Source organism: Pongo pygmaeus, chromosome 2 (genome assembly GCF_028885625.2).
Source record: "Pongo pygmaeus isolate AG05252 chromosome 2, NHGRI_mPonPyg2-v2.0_pri, whole genome shotgun sequence".
NCBI classification, from domain to species: domain Eukaryota; kingdom Metazoa; phylum Chordata; class Mammalia; order Primates; family Hominidae; genus Pongo; species Pongo pygmaeus.
In genome coordinates, this window is record NC_085930.1 from 207,871,638 (window position 1) to 207,881,053 (window position 9,416).

Genomic DNA, 9,416 nt, shown 5'->3' on the forward strand with positions numbered 1-9,416 from the left:
GAAGGGATTTGCTAACTCTGACACAATATCCAGAACACATAAAGAAAAGCGAAAGATTAGACGACTCAAAAACCTAAACTTTTGTGCAAGAGCGCTATCATTCAAATCATTGCCAGGGAGAAAACATTTGCAACGTACGTAAAAGACAAGAGCTAAAAATCCACAAAATATAAAGTGTTTCTACATATGAATAAGAAAAAGAGAAACAAATTGAAAAAATACACAAAGGATAGATAAATCACAAAAAAGAAAAGCATCGCTAATAAACCTAAGAAGACACGCTGAATTATGATGACGAATCATAATTTTAAAAATGCAAAATAAAAAATTTTGTTGTCAATCAAACTGGTGAAGATTTAAAATACTGGAGAGAAAATGAGCTGCTGGCAGGAGTGAAAACGGCCATTTTTTGTTCTGTAAAGGTTTTGTTATGCAGAGCAAGGGGAGCTCAGTCCTTGGCAGCTGCTTTCCTCATTGTGGCCAGGACGTCGCTCAGCTCCTCTTACCTCCTCTTCGTGTGGATGTGTGTCCTCACCCTTTTCTTGATGAACTTGAGGGCCCATTTGTCTTTGGAGACCTTGAGCAACTCCATGGCATGTGGTGCATTCAGGGCAAAGCCACGCACCTCTCAGATCATGTCCTGCTGAATTGGTGAGTGTGCCTGACTTGCTCACATCGCTGATCACCTGTGCCCTCGCTGAGGCCCTCAGCCATGGGGCGGTACAGAGCCACGGCTGCTGCTCTCTGATGGCTGATGCATTGGAAGAGCGAAAACCACAATAGTTTTTGAAAATAATTTAGCAGCATGCATGATACCCATTGACTCAGCAATTCCATTCTAGGACTCTAGCCTACAAAAATAGTAATATGTGTCACAAGATGTGCATACATAGGTATTCGATGCAACAGAAAAAAATGGAAAATAACTTAATAGTGAAATGTTTAAAGAAATGATGGTCCATCTATACCAAAAATATCATCTGCCCATCAGGCTGCTCTTCTGGGATGGCCCTTCCTTGCATCCTGGCCTTCTCCATGCCCCAACCCTTCGTGCATGATTCTTGTTGGAACAACTCTACCTTCCTGGCCATAGCTGATTAATTCTAGTGTTCCCTTGATCCATGGTAGAGCCAATGAGAAAGAGCCAATCTAAAGATGTATAATATTAAGCTCAGGAGGGAGACTGAGCTCGGGATAGGAGGCCTCTTAGAAACCACATTCCCCCCCGTTCACTGAGGTACCAAAAAAAAAATCCATCAAGATTCTCCGAGGTAATCAGAGGAGCAAAAAATTTGACACTTGGGGAATAAGGCGGCCCCAACTCTTACCTCCAGAGTTCCCCTCCCCTTAAGTATCCCCCTGCATTGCTACTACGACCCCAAGCTGTCCTCAGGAGGGACTGCTCCCCACTACCTTTCCACCCAGGCACAGGTGCAGACCTCATTTGAATGGGGTCTGGGAGGGCAGAGTTGTTCTGAAACCAGGCTGAGACATTTGCGCAGTCTTGGCCAAAGGCTCAGAGCTAACCGAAGGGAATCTCACACATGCGGTAAGGCAGCCTCTGATTCTGGAGGTGACAGCAATGGAGTGACCTGAGAGACACCACAAGCACAGCCTAATGCAGAGAAGTTCCTGGGGACAGCCACTCTTATCCACACCATCTTTCCTGGGGACAGCCACTCTTATCCACACCATCTTTCCTGGGGACAGCCACTCTTATCCACACCATCTTTCCTGGGGACAGCCACTCTTATCCACACCATCTTTCCTGGGGACAGCCACTCTTATCCACACCATCTTTCCTGGGGACAGCCACTCTTATCCACACCATCTTTCCTGGGGACAGCCACTCTTATCCACACCATCTTTCCTGGGGACAGCCACTCTTATCCACACCATCTTTCCTGGGGACAGCCACTCTTATCCACACCATCTTTCCTGGGGACAGCCACTCCTATCCACACCATCTTTCCTGGGGACAGCCACTCTTATCCACACCATCTTTCCTGGGGACAGCCACTCTTATCCACACCATCTTTCCTGGGGACAGCCACTCTTATCCACACCATCTTTCCTGGGGACAGCCACTCTTATCCACACCATCTTTCCTGGGGACAGCCACTCTTATCCACACCATCTTTCCTGGGGACAGCCACTCTTATCCACACCATCTTTCCTGGGGACAGCCACTCTTATCCACACCCATCTTTCCTGGGGACAGCCACTCTTATCCACACCATCTTTCCTGGGGACAGCCACTCCTATCCACACCATCTTTCCTGGGGACAGCCACTCTTATCCACACCATCTTTCCTGGGGACAGCCACTCTTATCCACACCATCTTTCCTGGGGACAGCCACTCTTATCCACACCATCTTTCCTGGGGACAGCCACTCTTATCCACACCATCTTTCCTGGGGACAGCCACTCTTATCCACACCATCTTTCCTGGGGACAGCCACTCTTATCCACACCATCTTTCCTGGGGACAGCCACTCTTATCCACACCATCTTTCCTGGGGACAGCCACTCTTATCCACACCATCTTTCCTGGGGACAGCCACTCTTATCCACACCATCTTTCCTGGGGACAGCCACTCTTATCCACACCATCTTTCCTGGGGACAGCCACTCTTATCCACACCATCTTTCCTGGGGACAGCCACTCTTATCCACACCATCTTTCCTGGGGACAGCCACTCCTATCCACACCATCTTTCCTGGGGACAGCCACTCTTATCCACACCATCTTTCCTGGGGACAGCCACTCCTATCCACACCATCTTTCCTGGGGACAGCCACTCTTATCCACACCATCTTTCCTGGGGACAGCCACTCTTATCCACACCATCTTTCCTGGGGACAGCCACTCTTATCCACACCATCTTTCCTGGGGACAGCCACTCTTATCCACACCATCTTTCCTGGGGACAGCCACTCTTATCCACACCATCTTTCCTGGGGACAGCCACTCTTATCCACACCATCTTTCCTGGGGACAGCCACTCTTATCCACACCATCTTTCCTGGGGACAGCCACTCTTATCCACACCATCTTTCCTGGGGACAGCCACTCTTATCCACACCATCTTTCCTGGGGACAGCCACTCTTATCCACACCATCTTTCCTGGGGACAGCCACTCTTATCCACACCATCTTTCCTGGGGACAGCCACTCTTATCCACACCATCTTTCCTGGGGACAGCCACTCCTATCCACACCATCTTTCCTGGGGACAGCCACTCTTATCCACACCATCTTTCCTGGGGACAGCCACTCTTATCCACACCATCTTTCCTGGGGACAGCCACTCTTATCCACACCATCTTTCCTGGGGACAGCCACTCTTATCCACACCATCTTTCCTGGGGACAGCCACTCTTATCCACACCATCTTTCCTGGGGACAGCCACTCTTATCCACACCATCTTTCCTGGGGACAGCCACTCTTATCCACACCATCTTTCCTGGGGACAGCCACTCCTATCCACACCATCTTTCCTGGGGACAGCCACTCTTATCCACACCATCTTTCCTGGGGACAGCCACTCTTATCCACACCATCTTTCCTGGGGACAGCCACTCTTATCCACACCATCTTTCCTGGGGACAGCCACTCTTATCCACACCATCTTTCCTGGGGACAGCCACTCCTATCCACACCATCTTTCCTGGGGACAGCCACTCTTATCCACACCATCTTTCCTGGGGACAGCCACTCTTATCCACACCATCTTTCCTGGGGACAGCCACTCTTATCCACACCATCTTTCCTGGGGACAGCCACTCTTATCCACACCATCTTTCCTGGGGACAGCCACTCTTATCCACACCATCTTTCCTGGGGACAGCCACTCTTATCCACACCATCTTTCCTGGGGACAGCCACTCTTATCCACACCATCTTTCCTGGGGACAGCCACTCTTATCCACACCATCTTTCCTGGGGACAGCCACTCCTATCCACACCATCTTTCCTGGGGACAGCCACTCCTATCCACACCATCTTTCCTGGGGACAGCCACTCCTATCCACACCATCTTTCCTGGGGACAGCCACTCTTATCCACACCATCTTTCCTGGGGACAGCCACTCTTATCCACACCATCTTTCCTGGGGACAGCCACTCTTATCCACACCATCTTTCCTGGGGACAGCCACTCTTATCCACACCATCTTTCCTGGGGACAGCCACTCCTATCCACACCATCTTTCCTGGGGACAGCCACTCTTATCCACACCATCTTTCCTGGGGACAGCCACTCTTATCCACACCATCTTTCCTGGGGACAGCCACTCTTATCCACACCATCTTTCCTGGGGACAGCCACTCTTATCCACACCATCTTTCCTGGGGACAGCCACTCTTATCCACACCATCTTTCCTGGGGACAGCCACTCTTATCCACACCATCTTTCCTGGGGACAGCCACTCTTATCCACACCATCTTTCCTGGGGACAGCCACTCTTATCCACACCATCTTTCCTGGGGACAGCCACTCCTATCCACACCATCTTTCCTGGGGACAGCCACTCTTATCCACACCATCTTTCCTGGGGACAGCCACTCCTATCCACACCATCTTTCCTGGGGACAGCCACTCTTATCCACACCATCTTTCCTGGGGACAGCCACTCTTATCCACACCATCTTTCCTGGGGACAGCCACTCTTATCCACACCCATCTTTCCTGGGGACAGCCACTCTTATCCACACCATCTTTCCTGGGGACAGCCACTCTTATCCACACCATCTTTCCTGGGGACAGCCACTCCTATCCACACCATCTTTCCTGGGGACAGCCACTCTTATCCACACCATCTTTCCTGGGGACAGCCACTCTTATCCACACCATCTTTCCTGGGGACAGCCACTCTTATCCACACCATCTTTCCTGGGGACAGCCACTCCTATCCACACCATCTTTCCTGGGGACAGCCACTCTTATCCACACCATCTTTCCTGGGGACAGCCACTCTTATCCACACCATCTTTCCTGGGGACAGCCACTCTTATCCACACCATCTTTCCTGGGGACAGCCACTCTTATCCACACCATCTTTCCTGGGGACAGCCACTCCTATCCACACCATCTTTCCTGGGGACAGCCACTCTTATCCACACCATCTTTCCTGGGGACAGCCACTCTTATCCACACCCATCTTTCCTGGGGACAGCCACTCTTATCCACACCATCTTTCCTGGGGACAGCCACTCTTATCCACACCATCTTTCCTGGGGACAGCCACTCTTATCCACACCATCTTTCCTGGGGACAGCCACTCTTATCCACACCATCTTTCCTGGGGACAGCCACTCTTATCCACACCATCTTTCCTGGGGACAGCCACTCTTATCCACACCCATCTTTCCTGGGGACAGCCACTCTTATCCACACCATCTTTCCTGGGGACAGCCACTCTTATCCACACCATCTTTCCTGGGGACAGCCACTCTTATCCACACCATCTTTCCTGGGGACAGCCACTCTTATCCACACCATCTTTCCTGGGGACAGCCACTCTTATCCACACCCATCTTTCCTGGGGACAGCCACTCTTATCCACACCATCTTTCCTGGGGACAGCCACTCTTATCCACACCATCTTTCCTGGGGACAGCCACTCTTATCCACACCATCTTTCCTGGGGACAGCCACTCTTATCCACACCATCTTTCCTGGGGACAGCCACTCTTATCCACACCATCTTTCCTGGGGACAGCCACTCTTATCCACACCATCTTTCCTGGGGACAGCCACTCCTATCTACACCCGTCTTTACCTAAGCTTTTGGGATTTCTCTAGCATTTCTGCTCCCTGTGGCTGGGTGAGACAAAAAGCAAGTGTTCACCACTTTTTCCTAGTTCTGAGGGCAGAAAGCCAAAGACAAGCCCTGAAGGATGGTAGAGCCCACTCTTCCTGGCTGTTCTTTACTATCTGTCAGTTCTCCGAGGGAAAGGATCTTCAAGGGAAGCACATCACAGGGACACAGTTGTGAAAAAGTTCTACTCTGGAGTCTAATAAGAAATGAATGGCGGGGCGCGGTGGCTCACGCCTGTCATCCCAGCACTTTGGGAGGCTGAGGTGGGTGGATCACCTGAGGTCAGGAGTTTGAGACCAGCCTGGCCAACATGGTGAAACCCCATCTCTACTGAAAATACAAAAATTAGCCGGGTGTGGCGGCACACACTTATAATCCCAGCTACTTGGGAGGCTGAGGCAGGAGAATCGCTTGAACCTGGGAGGCGGAGGTTGCACTGAGCTGAGATCGCACCACTGCACTCCAGCCTGGGAGACAGAGTGAGACTCCACCTCAAAAAAAAAAAAAAAAATTAACATTTCAGTAGATCTACACACTTCTCAAGTCAAAAAGTGGTATCCAGTTTCTGTCACTATCTAGCTGTGTGGCCTTAAACCTCTCCCACTGGCCCTCCAGCTGTGTGTTCACAAGATGACAAGCCAGGCTTTGGTAAGACTGAAGATTGCTCAGAGTTCTCATTCCCATTTTTTTTTTTTTTTTTTTTTTTGGAGATGGATTCTCAATCTGTTGCCCAGGCTGGAGTGCAGTGGCGCGATCTCAGCTCACCACAACCTCCACCTCCCAGATTCAAGCGATTCTCCTGCATCGGCCTACCGAGTAGCTGGGATTACAGACGTGCGCCACCACACTTGGCTAATTTTTGTATTTTTAGTAGAGACAGGGTTTCACCATGTTGGCCAGGCTGGTTTCAAACTCCTGACTTCAAGTGATCTGCCCACCTTAGCCTCCCAAAATGCTGTGATTAGAGGCGTAAGCCACCGCGCCCGGCCATGATTCCCATCATTTTTTGCCAGCCTGATGCCTGTTCAAGTCCCCAGGAGCTGCATATGTTGGGCACGTGAGCTGGAGACAAGACAGAAAGCCCGAAAGGAGCCGAGCATCCATTCCCAATAGGAACCAGCACTTGGGAGAAACTGTAGTGAACCAAACCGGTGAGAGGGTGGAGCTCTCCATTTAACCGATAATTAAACCGCATGTTGAGTTAATTGTCTACTTAAATATTATTATCTAACAATTTATCACCAAACATTTAAGGTAAATAAGACTCCCTCAAATATCATGAGCTTCTGCCGGTGAGGAATGACTTGCCATATTTGCAGTCTTAATTGCTTTGCCACTCTGCTAGGAGAAATTAATCTGACTGTGACAACTTAGTTTTGGCCAGAAACAGTAACACATTCCATCTAATGCACTTAAATTAATTAGAATCAGGCTTTGCAAGATGCCTCTAAAATCTATGGCTGAACAAATACGGGTGCCACACAGTGGTGGATACTTGTTCTCTTAATAAAATTACTGTATAAAAATGCACCATTTTGCTTCTGAATGCTCAATGGAATTTAAAGCAGTAGCAACCTCAGTCCTCACAGGGTGTTTATAACCTTGTTTCTTGACCACTACTCTATCTCTCAAGTCCTTTGGATACTCCAAGCTGTATTTTTGTTTTCTTTTTTTGTTTTTTTGTTTTTTTCTGAGATGGAGTCTTACTCTGTCACCAGGCTGGAGTGCAGTGGTGCAATCTCGGCTCACTGCAACCTCCACTTCCTAGGTTCAAGCAGTTCTCTGCCTCAGCCTCTCCAGTAGCTGGGATTAAAGGTGCCTGCCACCACGCCCGGCTAATTTTTTGTATTTTTAGTAGAGATGGGGTTTCGCAATATTGGCCAGGCTGGTCTTGAACTCCTGACCTCGTGATCCACCTGCCTCAGCCTCCCAAAGTGCTGGGATTACAGGTGTGAGCCACTGCACCAGGCCCAAGCTAAGTTTTAGAGGTCTTTGAGACCCAGGCCAAAGGACTGCCCTGGAAAGGCAGTGACTCTCTCCAAGATCCAGGTCTATGGTGGCAGGGCCAGCTGGCAGGAGAGTCAGGACTTGGCAGCTTCTTCTGCAAGATGCATCTGTGCTTCCTGCCACTACCAAGCCACCTGGCTCCTGAACGATGTAGCCTGTACCATTTACTAATGAGCTTTGAATACTCCTGCACTTCTCATGGCATTTGTCCAGAGTCATGCATCTTGACCTGTCTCCAAGTCCATTCTAATCTGTCCTAAACTTCCCAGCTCGTGTCTTATTTTACTGTCTTTGGACTAATCTAACCTACTCTTGTGTATGTTGTCTTATTATTTTTTGGGGGGGATGGAGTCTCACTGTGTCACCCAGGCTGGAGTGCAGTGGCACCATCTCGGCTCACTATACCGTCCTCCTCCCGGGCTCAAGCGACTCTCATGCCTCAGCCTCCCTAGTAGCTGGGATTACCGGCATGCACCACCATGACCGGCTAATTTTTGTATTTTTAGTGGAAACAGGGTTTTACCATGTTGGCCAGGCTGATCTCGAACTCCTGACCTCAGATGATCCACTTGCCTCAGCCTCCCAAAGTGCTGGAATTACAGGCGTGAGCCACCATGACCAGCCTAATCTAACTTTCTCTTTAAACCTAATGCTTTTCACCCTTTCTTACATTTTTGCATTCATTCTACCCAACTCCTTCCAGGTGTTCCCAGGCCTTGCAGGTGTTCCCAGCGGTACTGGGGAAGAGGGGCTTCTTATCATGGGAGAGATCTCTGAAGCAGAGGGACATCAGGGTCCCTGATCTGAAAGGGAGCATCTGTCCACAGTGAGGCGTCTTAGAGATGATGCAGCAGCAACAGATCCTCAAGTCTGCTCCTGCTTCTGGGCATCTGCCGCTTACAGAATATCCACATTCCATTGGCCCCAGCACCTCCAGACCAAACACCAACCTTGAAATGTTGTCAGCGAGACTTAAGTTTATCAGGTCCTTGGTAAACACAGAACCACCTGCCTTTTCTATTCCTCCTATGTCTGTCCTCCTAAAGTCATACTGTCCCTTTTGGGGGGTCTGCAAATACAAATTCTTTCATTTCACTCCCTTACGCCAAAAGGAGAGCTTCATTCATTCAACACAAATTTATTGAGCACTTACTATTTGTCAAGTATTAGTTTAAGCACTGGGGATAGCTGGAAAAAAAACACACAAATCTGTGCATTTGTGGAGCTTAAATTCTAATGAGGGAGACAGAAAATAAACAAGATAAAGAAATGAAGATTAACACTGCAAATGGTAATAATAAATTCTAAGGATGAAAACAAGAAGGAAAGGAAGATAGGAAGTTACTAGAGATGAAGGGGTTGGTGGTGCAGTTTTAAACAGTCTCAGTCCAAAGGCAATATTTGAACAAAGGCTTGAAGGAGATGGAGTAGTGAGCAATGCAGATATCTGGGGGACAGGAATAGATCCAAGATTTGTGGGACCCTATGTTGATACAACTTTGAGAGCCTCTTTAAGAAGTAGAATATGAAATTATCAGGACAAAAGTAGGTACAAGGCCTTGAGAGGGACCATGTCAGTAAAG